Source organism: Macrobrachium rosenbergii, chromosome 42, assembly GCF_040412425.1.
Source record: "Macrobrachium rosenbergii isolate ZJJX-2024 chromosome 42, ASM4041242v1, whole genome shotgun sequence".
NCBI classification, from domain to species: Eukaryota; Metazoa; Arthropoda; class Malacostraca; order Decapoda; family Palaemonidae; genus Macrobrachium; species Macrobrachium rosenbergii.
Window position 1 is genome coordinate 23,623,122 of NC_089782.1, and position 16,242 is coordinate 23,639,363.

Here is a 16,242-nt window from a genome sequence, read left to right on the forward strand (position 1 = left end):
TACATATATATATTTGTATATATACATATATACAGTATATGTGTGTGTATGTATGTATATATACATATATATATATATGTATATATATATATATATATATATATATATATATATATATATATATATATATATATATATATATATATATATATATATATATATATATATATATAGATATGTTTATATATATATATATATACATATATACATATATGTATATATACATGTATATATACATATATATATAATTATATATACATATATATATATATATATAAATATATATATATATATATATATATATATATATATATATATATATATATATATCAGCTTTTCTGGTGTTAGTGTGAAATCTTTGAAGTTGACATGGATAATTTAGTGCTTAGTTTTGACCGCTACAGAAAAGCAAGAATAAGCAAATATGAACCTAAATTTGTTTACATCCGTGCGCTCAAAATGTATTCCTTTCAGTTATAAATGTTTTGAACTGATTCGAGTTGGTGGTATTTGGTTACCGCTGTGTCTGTTAAGGTTCTGTACTGAGCTGCCTTTAGGTGACGCTATAACCCATTATCTTAAACAATTGGTTGTGCCATGCCTTTGTCTTACTTTCCTGTAGGGGGGTAGTGCCGTCAAAGGCATTACTTAAGGGCCTTTGCGGCGTTCCTTCGGCCCCTAGCTGCAACCCCTTTCATTCCTTTCACTGTACCTCCTTTCATAGTCTTTTTTCCATCTTACTTTCCACCTTCTTCATAAAGTTTCATAGTGGAACTGCCAGGTTTTCCTTCTGTTAGAACGATGTAACCATTTACTCTCAATTTTCGTTTCAGCGCTGAATGACCTCCTGTGTCCCAGTGCTTGGCCTTGTCCTAAATTGTATAAGCTTCTCTCTTAGTCTTACGGTCTTTTAAAGTCTTGAGTTTGTGTTCCCTTGTACAATCACGCACGCCTTCTGCGGAAACTGCCTTTTATCTTCTCTACAAATGTATTTAAATTACCCTCTTTTTCCAGTTTTCTATACTATTTCATTTTCCTCTCTTTTTTCAGTGTAATTTCAGTCTGTTTCGGCTTCTTGTTACTGCATACGCATTACGAATTACAAACATTTTATTGGAACATCGTGATAAGTTGATGCTTGTTGAGTTTCCAACATGTTGCCCACAGTCTGCCCGACATACCCAAACACCTCGATGTCTGTTCCACTTCCTCTTCTCCAGTGTAAACAGGCGCATGCGCAGTTGGCATTCTATTATTATCTTATCTGTTCTTGGGAACGTCGATCACCGGTTGTCAGCTTCTCTCTCTCTCTCTCTCTCTCTCTCTCTCTCTCTCTCTCTCTCTCTCTCTCTCTCTCGTATTCCTTTATATCCATGTCATAATTTTAGTAGTAAAATTCAGACATAATCATAAGTAGATCTTTTGCCTATTCTGAATTGATGTGAATGGAGGTGTATATTATATTGAAAATTAAAAAAAATTAATAAAATATGAATAATGAACTGAAATTGGTCAGATGAAGAGTCATTGAATGACAGTTGTAATGATAGCTTCTCTCTCTCTCTCTCTCTCTCTCTCTCTCTCTCTCTCTCTCTCTACTCTAGGAAAGGAAATCACATTACCAGAGAACAAACTGACTCGGCGGTGTATATGCAGATTTTGTACTCAGCTTCGTTATTTTTTTCCTCCTCCTTCGAAGGACGGAAAGTTCAAACACGTGACCGATTCCTTCATGGTGATGTTGGTTATTTTAGATATAATTCGTTGCCTTATTTCATTTTCTGTCTTCTAAAAACTGATTAGTTAGATAGATAACTTGCATATTTTAGTCCCGTACCCAGTAAAATTTGTAACGCGTAATCATGTCATCTAGTTTTTTTTTTTTATATTTACCTCGCTGACAGAAATACCAAAAAATATCACAAGGTTTAATATTTCACTTTAATAACGGCAATATACTTTGGTAATATATATTTACATATTTCATTATACTAATTTAGGTCTCTTGATTACTTCAATTGTATGTGTATTTGGTAAAAATGTTTCTTTAAGCATTCATCTTTCAGAACCGTCAGTTTTAGGTATGTAGCAGATTATTTTGTGTATTTGTTACTGAAGGAATCATCATCTTCTATCTGTCTATTAAGTAATTATTGAAGTGTCCTTGCTGTTCAAGTCTTACAGAACAGGGCTGCCAGCTTTTCCTTTTACGTTATCATTTTTATTGTGGTTTCCGGAGCTGCTGTTTTTAGCTTTCATAAGCAATTTTATAATGTTTATTATTTAAACTGGCCAAAATAGGGTGTTCGTCCGTATTTAAGTTACCATTTCCTTTTGTCTCACAATACTGAAACATCTGTTGACCGCAAGAAGACTTTTTCTTGCCTCCACATTACATTGCTGTTTTCGTCCTCTTCAATTAAAGTTGGAAAGTTTATTATTGTAATTTTTTTTTTTTTAGAATATTCTTCCAACCGTAGGTTTCAAGGTCTTAGTGTTGGCTCTCCTTCACCTGCGCATCTTCTCCCTAGATGTGTTTATCTCCATCATCATGTCTGTGTTTATTCCTCAGCATCAGTAACTACCCCATCTCTCGTGACTCATGTTTATTTAATTATCGATACGTGTTTCATACTGTATCTGTTTGTGGCGCTTCTGCCATTTACAGACTCTCTCTCGTAGGGGTAGGGGGGTTGTGACGTCAATGCACCTCAGACGTGCACTGTAGGCATTACTTGAGGTTTTTTGCAGCGTCCCTTCAGCCCTTAGCTGCAACTCCTTTCATTCCTTATACTACCTCCGTTCATATTCTCTTTCTTCCATCTTGCTATCCACCCTCTCCTAACAATTATTTCATAGTGCAACTGCGAGGTTTTCCTCCTTTTACACCTTTAGAACCTTTTTACTCTCTCTCTCTCTCTCTCTCTCTCTCTCTTTCTCTCTCTCTCTCTCTCATTCCTTTTACTGTACCTCCGTTCATATTCTCATTCTTCCATCTTGCTATCTACCCTCTTCTAACAATTGTTTCATAGTGCAACTGCGAGTTTGTCCTCCTTTTACACCTTTAGAACCTTTTTACTCTCTCTCTCTCTCTCTCTCTCTCTCTCTCTCTCTCTCTCTCTCTTGGTGTTCTGTTCTGTTTTGAATAGAATGGTCACAACGCAGATGAATGTTTGAAGCCTGTTCCAAAGTTTTCAAGTTAAGTCTTGATATGTCTACAATGTTCTAGCATACTTGGGATTGGAAGGTACTGTATATATTTGTTAACGCGTATACTAATGCGTATATATATTCTGCATGTGGTTTTAGTTACTTGGAACAAACATTATATTTTTTCTACGAGTTTGTTATTATACGAGGTGTTAGACTGTTAGTGGATAAAGGAAGCGGGAATTACTGTCCTTTTTCTAAAGCCACTCTCTCTCTCTCTCTCTCTCTCTCTCTCTCTCTCTCTCTCTCTCTCTCTCTCTCTTACGGAAAATGACATTTAAATTGATATTGTGTAAAATCTCTTCTCAGTTTCCAGATTTTCTTACTTTTTTATCCTTTTAGTTTTCTGTAAAAGAAAACTATTGTGACGGCTTTGTCTGTCCGTCCGCACTTTTCCTGTCCGCCCTTAGATCTTAGTACTGATATTAGGGGCTAAATTGGTATGTTGATCATCCACCCTCCAATCAAACATACCAAATTGCAGCCCTCTAGCCTCAGTAGTTTTTATTTTATTAAAGGTTAAAGTTAGCTATAATCGTGAATCTGGCAGCGATATAGGATAGACCATCATCGGCCCGTGTTAAAGTTTCATGGGCCGCGGCTCATACAGCATTATACCGAGACCACAGAAAGATAGATCTATTTTCGGTGGCCTTGATTATACAATGTACAGAAAACTCGGTATTATTCGGCGCATTTTTTACTTGTTTATTTTTTGTTCCTTTTCATTTTTTGTTCTTTTTATTTTTTCAAGGATGCCCAAGAGGCAAGACCCTTTGATAACCATATATTCTGTTATTGAGCACAAGTGAACTTAGGAACGGCAGAAAAGAAAAAAATCAATCAGGAAATCGATATCAGTCTTGTTTTGGGGGCATCCTTGTAGCACATTTCAAGCCACAACTTTTCGCACTTACTCCAGAAATTAAATAATCCTCTGGTCACGAAATCAGTGACTTCCTTTCACTTACTGGCAGGCTTTAGAATTCGCGACCAACTGTCGATTTCCCTAACCAAAGGACCTGCCTAACTCAGTCCTTACTTGGGCATTTCCTCTTCGATATACTGTTTACGGTCGGGCCTGGACTAGATAAGGGCATTAGTTTGCTCTTCCTATCGAGTTTCGACCATGGGTCTGAAAAAAAATGCTCCCCGTGGGAGGGTAGTGCCGTTAGTGCACCTCGCATGGTGCACTGTAGGCATTACTTAAGGGTCTTTGCAGCGTCCCTTCGCCCGCTAGCTGCAACCCCTATCGTTTCTTTTACTGTAATTTTGTTCATATTCTCTTCTTTCCATCTAACTTTCCACCCTCTCTAACAATTGTTTCAAAGTGCAATTGCGAGGTTTTCCTCCTGTTACATCTTTCAAACCTTCTTACCATCAATTTCCCTTTCAGCGCTGACTGACCTCATTGGTCCTATAGCGCTTGTCCTTTGAGCCTAAATTCTATGTTCTATTCTATTCTAAAAAAAATTCTGAAAGAAAATTAGGCAGTCGGTATCTGATAAGGCATATTGAAATTTGGCTGTGATGATTGTTAATCTTCGCCATACCCTATGGTAATTAGGTTTTCTTATTATTTTTCCTTTTTATTATTCTTCCCTTACCTCAGAAGCTAATTACCTGTTAGGCATTAGAATCCATTCGTTCTTCGGAATTCGAAGCTAATTATACCGTCCATTCAGAGTTGCAAAAACAAACAGCATGTCCATTTTTGTTTCCTTCCTCTTCTGAGTCTAGAGTTTCCATTTTAGCAGAAAAGTGTCGGGGAGGTTTTTTACCGAATTTTTCATTATCAAGAGTTTTCCAGTGTTTTCCCGACTCAGCTGTCGGTGACAAGGACCAATAGGTCGTAACTCGCTGTGGGTAAAATTGAACTCTCTCTCTCTCTCTCTCTCTCTCTCTCTCCAGTTGATTCGCAATATGTATCAGATATTTATAAAAAAACGAAGGACATTTAAAACACAGGTAATAAATGAAAAATAAATGTACAGAATAAATTAAAAATAGATAAATCAACAGAATAATGTCATTATAAAATCTGTATAGTTGCTAAAGGTTATATATAATTTATTACGTAAAACTTTAATGAATGTGTAATTATTAAATAAACTGTAGAGATACAAAAGTACATGAAATTCACTGAAATAAAGTCGATTAAGCACTACTGTAAGATGAAAGAATGGAAAAAAATGAATCTGTAAAACGAAATCAACAAAAATCGGAATATCACTGACGTAGGACCAAAACCTTGAAAGATGAGTAAAATCTGAAGATGATGATGATTGAAGTACAGTATAGTCGATCGCTTATCGAGAAGAAAAATTTATTAGATGCTGTTACTGCATGGTTAATGTACCCGTCGGCCCCTAGCTGCAACCCATTTTATTCCTCTTACTGCACCTCCATTCATATTCTCTTTCATCTGTCTTACTTTCCACCCTCTCCTAACAATTGTTTCATAGCGTAACTGCGAGGTTTTCCTCCTGTTATACATTTCAAACTTTTTTTGCACTCAATTTCCGTTTCAGCGTTGAAGGACCTCATAGGTCTCAGCGATTGGCGTTTGGCCCAAATTCTATATCCTTTCTATCTATATGTTTAATTTGGGCGGGACGTTACTCCGCCTGAAGATTTGGAAACGTTGCAAAACGTACTCAAAAAATCTGGGGAAGATCTGATATTTTGCATATTTGCATCTCGTTAGCCAGACAAGATTGGCTTAGATAATTGATTTTAATCTCTCTCTCTCTCTCTCTCTCTCTCTCTCTCTCTCTCGTTAGCCGAGACAAGATTGGCTTAGATAATTGATTTTAATCTCTCTCTCTCTCTCTCTCTCTCTCTCTCTCTCGACAAGATTTTCTAATTCATAGTCCCAGTGCCTCGTTCAAGGTTAGTGCCATCGGTGCATCTTACGCGGCGCACTGTAGGCATTACAAAAGGGAGTTTGCAGCTTCCATTCCCTTTTTCTCGTTACATCCACTTTTAGCTTTTTTACTTTACCTCCTTTCCCTCTTCCTTCTTCAGTTATGCAGTCCAACCTCACTAACTATTATTTCTTGGTTCAAGTGTATTCGCTTTTTTTTTCCGCAGCTGTACCTGGGAACGTAATGCTTCAGCTCATGTATTTTCTGGATCTCTTTATTTTGCTGTCCAACCTCTCCAACTCACTCATTTCACTGTCTTAGGCACTGAATGGCCGGAAGTGCCCCAGTGATGGGATTGACAGCGTAAATTAAATAATAACAAATCCAAGTCTCTGTGAAAATGTATATGAGTCTTAGGAAACAGATTCTTCGCTGGGCGAATGGGTTCCGTTCCCAGCTAGAACTCTGCTGGCCGCGAGTTCGAATCTCCGACCGGCCAGTGAAGAATAAGTGGAATTTATTTCTGGTGATAGAAATTCATTTCTCGCTTTGATATGGTTCGGATTCCACATTAAACTGTAGGTCCCGTTGCTAGGTAACCAATTGGTTCTTAGCCACGTAAAATAAATCTAATCCTTCGGGCCAGCCCTAGGAGAGCTGTTAATCAGCTCAGTGGTCTGGTTAAAACTAAGATATACTTAACTTTAGGAAACACAGACGAATAAATCAATTAGTTTTTTCACGCGTGAACTGTATGCCTATATTTTCTGTTGAATTTATGAGCTCTTGCGGTTAATTACTCTCGTTAATTGTTGATTTATTTCTTTTCAGGTGAGTAAGGCATTAAACAGAGTTGGAATAAACACTGGACCCTTGAAGGTAAGTTTAATTATTTGTCTTTTATTCTCATTGTTATTATTTGCGAAAACCTTTCCAGGTATATCACTTGTTTAACAAAGCATATCTTATTCCGTAACGAATATAAGTGTTCATCCACACTGATATAACGAATGTAAGTGTTCATCCTCACTTATAAACACATGTCGACAACTCATCTCACACACACGTCACATGACACATGTCGACAACTCATCTCACACACACGTCACAGACAGGTTGGATACAAGTCGTTGATTTGTTTTCAGTTTGTTTATGATATACAGTATATGAGGCATGTTGCCGACTTGTGTCTATGACGTTTTACTGTAGTGTGGACGTACCTACACACAAACACACCGCCTTCTCTCTCTCTCTCTCTCTCTCTCTCTCGTTAGCCGAGACTAGATTCTTAGATAATTGATTTTAATCTCTCTCTCTCTCTCTCTCTCTCTCTCTCTCTACGAGACAAGACTTAGATAACACACACACACACACACACACTCTCTCTCTCTACACACACACATATATATTATATACACACATATATATATTATATATATATATATATATATATATATATATATATATATATATATATATCTGTCTTCTATTAACCAGTAATATCTTTTACGCAATTCTTTTTCAGAACTAAGTTTTAATTTTTGGATGCTGACGACGTGCTATTTCTCCGCCTTTAATGGCCTCAGATTGAATCCGCTTTTTATTTACTGCCATTAACGACCTCCGCTTTGACTTCTAAACATATGCAAAGTCTACCCGTCAAACATTTCCGTAGGAGTATTAAGTTTCCCGCTGGCCATAATATCGAATCATTTTCCGTGTCATTTGCCTTTAGTGGAGCTGCGCAGTGCGCTGCATGTCATAATAATTTCGTGACGGTCCCAAGTCCGATTAAGAGAGTGTGAGTAGAGCAAGAAAAAATAAAAACAAGTTCTATGAGTCACTAAATGAAGCTGGAAATCCAACAGAAGAATTCGCCCGCAGGGGAGTAGTGCCGTCAGTGCACCTCACGCGGTGCACTGTAAGCGTTACTTAAGGTTCTTTGCAGCATCCCTTCGGACCCCTAGCTACAACCCCTTTCATTCCTATTGCTGTACCTCCGTTCATATTCTCTTTCTTCCATGTTACTTTCCACCCTCTCCTAACAATTGTTTCACAGTGCAACTGGGAGGTTTGCCTCATGTTACACCTGTCAAACCTTTTTACTGTCAGTTTCCTTTTCAACGCTGAATGACCTTATAGGTCCCAGCGCTTGGCCTTTGGCCTAAATCGTATACATTGAATTAACATAATAATTCGTTCCGCATTATGGGAAAACAGGCTTCAAAGATTTTGACATTATTCAGACCCTCTAATTAGTTCATTTTTTGAGGAAATTTGGTTGGAAAATGTGAGAACGCAGACGGCTTAAATTTTCATGTTATATGGAGTATCAAAAATTGAGACGCTTTTTGCTGGAAAACTCAAAAACTAAAAGAAACAAAAATGGGATACGCCAGGGGATGAATTACTTGATGCAGGAAGTAAAGTAAACACCTTTCATAATGACCATGTTTATGTTACGCAACAATCAATCAGAAAGATCACGTGGACGTTTTTCCTTGATTACGCAAGTAAGCATTGCTTTAACTTCACGCCTTCCACAATTACCTTTATTGCTGTGACGCCACTGTGTTCCTGTGTTAGTCGATCAGAAAAATCACCATTTGTTTTCATACTGCCATTAGGTTTTGTATTGTTACTGCCGTTTAGGAGAGAGAGGAGAGAATTTGCAACTTACAGTTGTAATACAGTATAATTGCGAGGTACACCAAATACCGTTGAGAGAGAGAGAGAGAGAGAGAGAAAGAGAGAATTTGAATAATTTCAACCAGGGGGGGACATTTAAAGTTTCAGCGAATAAAGTAATATAATTGAGAACACCAAAGAGAGAGAGAGAGAGAGAGAGAGAGAGAGAGAGAGAGAGAGAGAGAGAGAGAGAGAGAGAGAGAGAGAGAGAAATTTAAATCATTTGAACTTTCGAGTGAACATTTAATGCAGTGTTCAGACGAATAAAGGTAATATAATTGCAAGGTACACCAAATGCCGGTGGAGAGAGAGAGAGAGAGAGAGAGAGAGAGAGAGAGAGAGAGAGAGAGAGAGAGAAATTTGAACCATTTGAACTTTCGAGTGGACATTTAATGCAGTGTTCAGACGAATAAAGGTAATATAATTGCAAGGTACACCAAATACCGGTTGAGAGAGAGAGAGAGAGAGAGAGAGAGAGAGAGAGAGAGAGAGAGAGAGAGAGAGAGAAATCTAAAACATTTGAACTTTCGAGTGGGCATCTAATGCAGTGTTCAGACGAATAAAGGTTCCCAAATAAGGTATCCCGGTGACTACTTGCTTATTCCAGCCGACCTTCCAGACTTGTTTTGTGTCCTCTGAGCAGCTGGCAGAATTTTCCTGTAGTAGGAGGTTTGTTGTGCGCTGCCCCTGTCTAAGCCTTCTTAACCTTGAGAGGTGAGACAGGCTTTTTTTGTGTGTGTGCTGCATTTCTGGTTGCCTCAAGATTCTCCTGTTGCTTTATGTTTTGATTTTAAGATTTTGTTACTTTACGTTACGTAGATCTTTAAACTTTTATTTTTATTTTTATTTTTAGCTAGATCATCTGTGATGTTCAAAACTGATCTGCGTTGGAATGTTCAGTGACAGCACATCAGTACTTTTAGAAGCATTTTGAATGTTTAACAAGTAAGAAATGCGTAGTTTTCTGTACAGCGTATAGTCAAGGCCACCGAAAATAGACCTATCTTTCTGTGGTCTCGATATAATGCTGTATGAGCCGCGGTCTATGAATCTTTCAGCCACATCCCGGTGGTGGCCTCTCCTATGTCGTTGCCAGGAAGTACGATCATAGCTAACTTTAACCTTAAATAAAATAAAAACTACTGAGGATAGAGGGCTGCAATGTGTATGTTTAATGATTGGAGGGTGGATAATCAACATACCAATTTGCAGCCCTCGAGCCTCAGCAGTTTTTAAGATCTGAGGGCGGACGGACAGACAAAGCCGGCACAACAGTTTCCTTTTACTGAAAACTAAAAATAAAATTATCCTCTTTTTAGATTGGTTTCGCTGGTGTACCCTGAAGGACGCTAATTATAACGTAAGGACATTGCGAAAGTTCTTAAAACTGTGCGCATATTAGTTATTTGAATGCAACTGATGGGACCTTGGGTAGGAATAAAACAGGTCGTGAATATTGTCGTAAATGTACGCTGTTCGTATTAGTTCCTATGCTGTTAGGTTGAGAGATTCACACACAAAGACAAGTGTGAATATTTCTATACGCTTTATAATAATATATAACAATTACGCCATTCTGCTACTTTTCAAAATGAAAATGCCTGTGGCCAGCTTAACCCCACAATCTTAACCAGGACAACTCATGCGATGCACTGTAGGCATTACTTAAGGTTCTTTGCAGCGTCCCTTCGGCCTCTAGCTACAACCCCTTTCATTCCTTTTACTGTACCTCCGTTTATATTTTCTTTCTTCCATCTTACTTCGACCCTCTCCCAACGATTGTTGCATAGTGCAACTGCGAGGTTTTCCTCCTGTTACACCTTTCAAACCTTTTGACTCTTAATTTCGCTTTCAGCGCTGAATGACCTCGTAGGTCCCAGGGCTTGGCCTTTGGCCTAAATCTTGTCTTCCGTTCCGTTCCTTGACCAGGAAAAAACCGGGAGTAAGCACTTGAGGCCTTGTATAGGAAGGGGAAAGTTAGCAGGGAGCGAGTGCTAAAATTAGCGGCAGAGGGGAAAACAGCCGTCCGACAAAGGCTATAGTCTATAGACTCCACAGATCAAATGCGAGTGACGTGATATCCTGGAGGACGTGTCGTTGTTGCCTGGGGGTACATTTGGAACTCTGTGGCCTTCTCTCTCTCTTTTTGTCTCTCTTCCTTTGTCGCAAAAATGTCGCTTTCTTTGTTTTGAAGCATCGTCTTTTTTTTTTTTTATTCCGTTCTTTCTTGGTTTCTTCGGGGGTCTTGGAAGAGGTGTGGTTTCATGAATTTTTACAGCTGCATTTATGCCAATGTTTGATTTGTGATAAAAAGGAGATTTCGTGAATACATGATGGACTATTAATCATGGACGTGAAGTGACGTGTAAAGTGGCTGTTGAAATGATGACAAATAACCATAAACAGGGAATACAAAAAGAAAAAACTCGTTAACTTCAAAGAGGAATTTTGCCGAATAAAAATGAAAAGTACGGATGAAATGCTTTTAAAAAATACACAAATGTTGGTAAGCTAAAGTAGTGAAAAGTGCTCATTAATATTATTCACAATGAGCACACAGTAATTTAGAACAAGCATAAAAGGCCCATTAACTTGCAGAGCAGGATTCCATTGAGTAGAATAAAGCCTATGCATAACAATAAGCATGAGAGAAGAGACCAGGAAATAAACGGCGAGCAGCATAACAAATAAAAGTAGATATTGTTTATTCATGGGGCGAGAATGAAACTTATCAGGCTTTGAGTCAAGCTCAAAAGGGGAGATGAACAATGGACCCCAAGCAAGGGGAGGGGTGGGAGGGGGAGGGAAGGAGGGGGGATATCGCGTGTGTCGCTGCGGTTAAAAATATTTAGACAGGAAATTTTTAAGCTGATTCTGTTTCATGCCGATGGGACGAAAAGTAAGTGGTCATATGTATATATATGTGTGTATATATATATATATATATATATATATATATATATGTATATATATATATATATATATATATATAATATATATATATAATATATATATATATATATATATATATATATATATATATATATATATATATATATATATATATATATATATATATGTTTTCAGAGTGGGGTTATATATGAATAGTGCATCGACTCTGACCAGTATTTGAACTATCTCTCTGTGGCTTGTATCATTCCACATAAGCACAGGTTAGAAATAGGCCTGGGTTGATGCGCTTATCGCATGTGCAGTAGAGATCTTTGGGTGGGATTTATTCCCATGGCAAAGTGAGTTCGATTACAAAATTGTCCATATTTATATATATATATATATATATATATATATATATATATATATATATGAAATATATAAAAGTAGTATGTCATACTTCTCAGAAATGTGACGTAAGATCCACAATTAAATGGATGTTACAAAACAATGTTAAAAATATAAATGTACAAAGCTTATAGCTTTCGTCCAACTGCTGTGGACTTGATCACTATGTTCTGTAACATGCATTTCGTTGTGAATCTTACACTCATATATATATATATATATATATATATATATATATATACAATATATATATATATATATATATATATATGTATGTGTGTGTGTGTGTGTGTGTGTGTGTGTGTGTGTGTGTGTGTGTGTGTATACACACACAGTCACTAAACCATTATTCCAGGCATGGGTTGTCTCCAGAAAAATAAAATAAGGTATTGGTCACTGCTTTATTCATGCTTTAAACTGCTGAGTCGTGGGTGAACACTTCCTCCCTAAGCCGGGAACTTCTAAAACATTAGCTTCTTCTTGTACTTACACATAAGGCTTATCAGCAGCATGTCGAACTCACCTACACACCGTGCCATTCACTTTTGTTTTGTACGTCCTTTTGCTCTTTCTGGATATTAAGGCCACTCCTAAATAATCAGCTACCTTTATGTCTTTCTCCTTCATCCATACTTATATTTCTGATTTATACACTTCCCACCAATCTGCCTTCGTCCGGTCTTTCCACATGACCGGACCATCTCAAAACACTGATCTCTCTTTCCTTTCCCGTGTGTGTCACTTTTACCACTCCTACATATTTCCACCTGTCTCGCCCTTTTTATTTTTGCTTAACATACAGTATCCAGCCTTTTCTATATTTATTCGCATTCACTATTCGCAGTTAACTTCCATGGTTAATTACTCTCTAGCGCATGCGCACAAACTCATTCCCACACTTAGCTTGTAATCGAGACCGAAAAAACTTCCAATTTTATTTTAAGAATGCTTTATGACTTGCACAAAAATATAACAAGTGTAAATACCAATTTTCTTGAGAGATACCGACTACCTGTGAAAAGCATGTGACAGTGTTCCTGATGAGACGCAGGTAAGGGGGATTAATAATCTGCTTTGAGAGAGAGAGAGAGAGAGAGAGAGAGAGAGAGAGTTTGAACTTGGGCCTCTTAAGATGGCGAAGGTGCGTTACGTGTTTAGTAGGGTGCTAACTAGGCATAAACTCAACAGTTAAAAACCTGCCTGTACACTATTTGGGCATTTCATATCGATAGTTTGTTCATAATGGATACATAAAAATAAAACCAAAAAGCCATGAACTTACCGAGTGTATAATGTTGATATTGCAACCAACCTAAGCAATGCAAGAAAATGTGACACCTTACATTGCCCAACAGCCACAAAGCTGTTTCATACTTATTCCAATTAGTCAAACAAAGCACAATTGAGAGGCGGCGATGGTAAACTTCTTTACTGTCATTGCTTTGTTAGAGGATAATATCGGCATGCACTTTGCTTGAAGTTCAATGCTTGAAGCCCTACTTTTGATCCCTGATACAGTAAAGTGGACCAGTTTCCTCAAGAAAGTAAAGAGAAATGTGCCTCGTTTGCGTACTTATGTTGTTTTTACAGTATTTCTCCCTTAAAGGTTTTGATTACAAAAAGGGACTGCGTTGTGTCTCGTATAGTCGCGGTAGCTTGTTTTTTGATGACAGAGAATTTAAGTAGGTGTAAAAATAATTATCCACAGCGTGTATGAAGCTGATTTGTTCTTAAGCGTTAAAATGCAATAGCTCGGGATCGAGAGGTCTAGTGTTTGTTCATGTAGAAATAACCTTAGACGGTTTTCTCAAGAGAAGCTACCTGATTCGTGAATCATTCGTTTTTGACATGATGTGTTGCTGTGTATGCGCGTGTGTGTCTGCGTCCTTGCGTTCCCTTGCTACACATACGAGTCACCGTTACATCGACAGCTTCTTTTAGAGTTTATTATTTATTTTTCATTCCCAGTCTAGACTAGGAAAAAATGGGTAATGTGGCAACGCTTTTGCGCGGCAGTATTGATGCGCGAATTTCTCCGAAAATCGGGCCACGACGATGATGTTCTTTTTCCCTTTCCCGTTGGGGGTAGTGCCGTCAGTGCACCGCACGCGGTGCGTTTTAGGCATTACTCTTGGTTCTTTGCAGCAAGGCCTTTCAGTAATTTTACTGTACCTCCATCCAGTTTCTCTTCCTTCCATCTTGCTATCCACCCTTTCCTAACAAGTGTTTCATAGTGCAACTGCGAGGTTTTCTTCTTGTTTCACCTTTCAAACCTCTCCACTGCCAGTTTCCCTTTCAGCGCTAAATGACCTCATAGGTTCCAGCGCTGGGCCTCTGGCCTAAATTCTATGTTCCATGCCATTCTTTTCCCCCCCTCATCTATTCATCGTGTCGTAATTACACCTGCCTTCAAAGGGAAGCGTCAACCAGTGTGTGGAAAGTGTCACACTAATCGGATTATATGAGAACTTATCTGGCCACCGACGCCGAGCAAAAGGATCTCCGGGACACATTTTTCGACGAGATGCAGAAGGCGAAAAATAAGTCTTATAAGAAGTCCAAAGGAAGATGCCGCCCTAATATTTTGCGAACTCGTGGCATCAAAACGTGGTCGTATACACAAACTCATATACAGTACGTACTTACACGGATACAGGGTTTTAAAAGCGCCACTCTTGGACATTAAAAGATGCTGCGTGGGTTTGCCTTTTTTTTCTTTTAGGTAAAATCCTCGATGTTCTTGCATGCCCAATATTATATATATATATATATATATATATATATATATATATATATATATATATATATATATATATATATATATGTAATATATATGTGTGTATGTGTGTGTATATATAAATATGTGTGTGTGTGTGTGTATATATGTAACATATATATATGTGTGTATAAATAAATAAATAAATATATATATAATATATATATATATATATATATATATATATATATACATGTATATGTATATATATATATATATGTATATATATATATATATATATATATATATATATATATATATATATATATATACATACATACATACATACACACGTAATTAGTTTAGACATCATAGGAAAATTGACAGACATTTTTTCCTATAGAATTACCATATCTTCAGGAAACAACGACACGTGAAAAACCCAAAATTAAACAAAAGTTTTGATCAGTTATGCAAATTTCCAGTAAATTTAGCCCCAATAGATTGAATAATAGGAAAGTAAATGAGGAAACTTTCGTGTTCCCTTCCGGGATAGGGAGTTCTGGCGCTCTGACTCCTTCCCGAAGGGGGTGGGGGGGCTGGGGTAGCGCCGTCAGTGCACCTTACGCGGTGCACTGTAGGCATTACTGAAGGTTTTTTGCAGCGTCCCTTCGGCCCCTAGCTGCAACCCCTTTCATTCCTTTTACTGTTCCTCCATTCATATTCTCTTTCTTCCATCTTACTTTCCAACCTCTCCTAACAATTGTTTCTTAATGCAACTGCGAGGTTTTCCCCCTTCTACACTTTTAGAACCGTTCTACTCGCAATTTTTCTTTCAGCGCTTAATGACCTCATAGGTCCCAGAGCTTGGCCTTTGGGGGAAATTCTATATATTCAGTTCCATTCTAGTCCTCTGAATTTTGTCGAATTTTTCCTTCGTTCGTGTATCTATGTATTGACTTACCAAATTCTATGGGTCCTCGTTGTCTAGTGATTAGAAGCTGCTCTTACCAACATTAGTTACCAGGTGAGGAAATAATATTTGGTGGAGTTCTGTTTAATTTCATTGTTTTTGTTAACCTAGTAATGAACTGCGTACTTTTTCCTTAGTCGATTATGGAAGATCGCATTAAGGCATAATAGGGATTGGGCTTGCAACCTCATCCTAAAATCTTTAGATATATATATATATATATATATATATATATATATATATATATATATATATATATATATATATATATATATAGTAAATTTGTGTGTGTGTGTGTTTGTTTCTGTGTATAAAATTATAAATATATATATATATATATATACAGTATAAAATATATATATATATATATATATATATATATATATATATATATATATATATATATATATATATATATATATATTATTGTGCTGAAATTTTATTAATACGTTAGAAGCCCTTTGAGCTTTCTCTGTATAAATGTTAAT

General features: G+C 37.1%; 1 protein-coding gene across 3 annotated transcripts in view; it reads left to right on the forward strand.

The window, feature by feature from the left end:
• LOC136828058 (bromodomain-containing protein 4B-like) overlaps positions 1 to 16,242 on the forward strand; it is a 244,872-nt gene that overhangs the window by 38,398 nt on the left and 190,232 nt on the right. The window contains exon 1 of one of the 3 annotated variants that reach the window (XM_067085759.1): positions 6,934 to 6,956. The exons of the other annotated variants lie outside the window; for them this stretch is intronic. The gene's annotated coding sequence lies outside the window, so the exon portion shown is untranslated. Of the gene's footprint in view, positions 1 to 6,933; positions 6,957 to 16,242 lie in introns of those variants that run through there. 3 annotated transcript variants of the gene reach the window in all.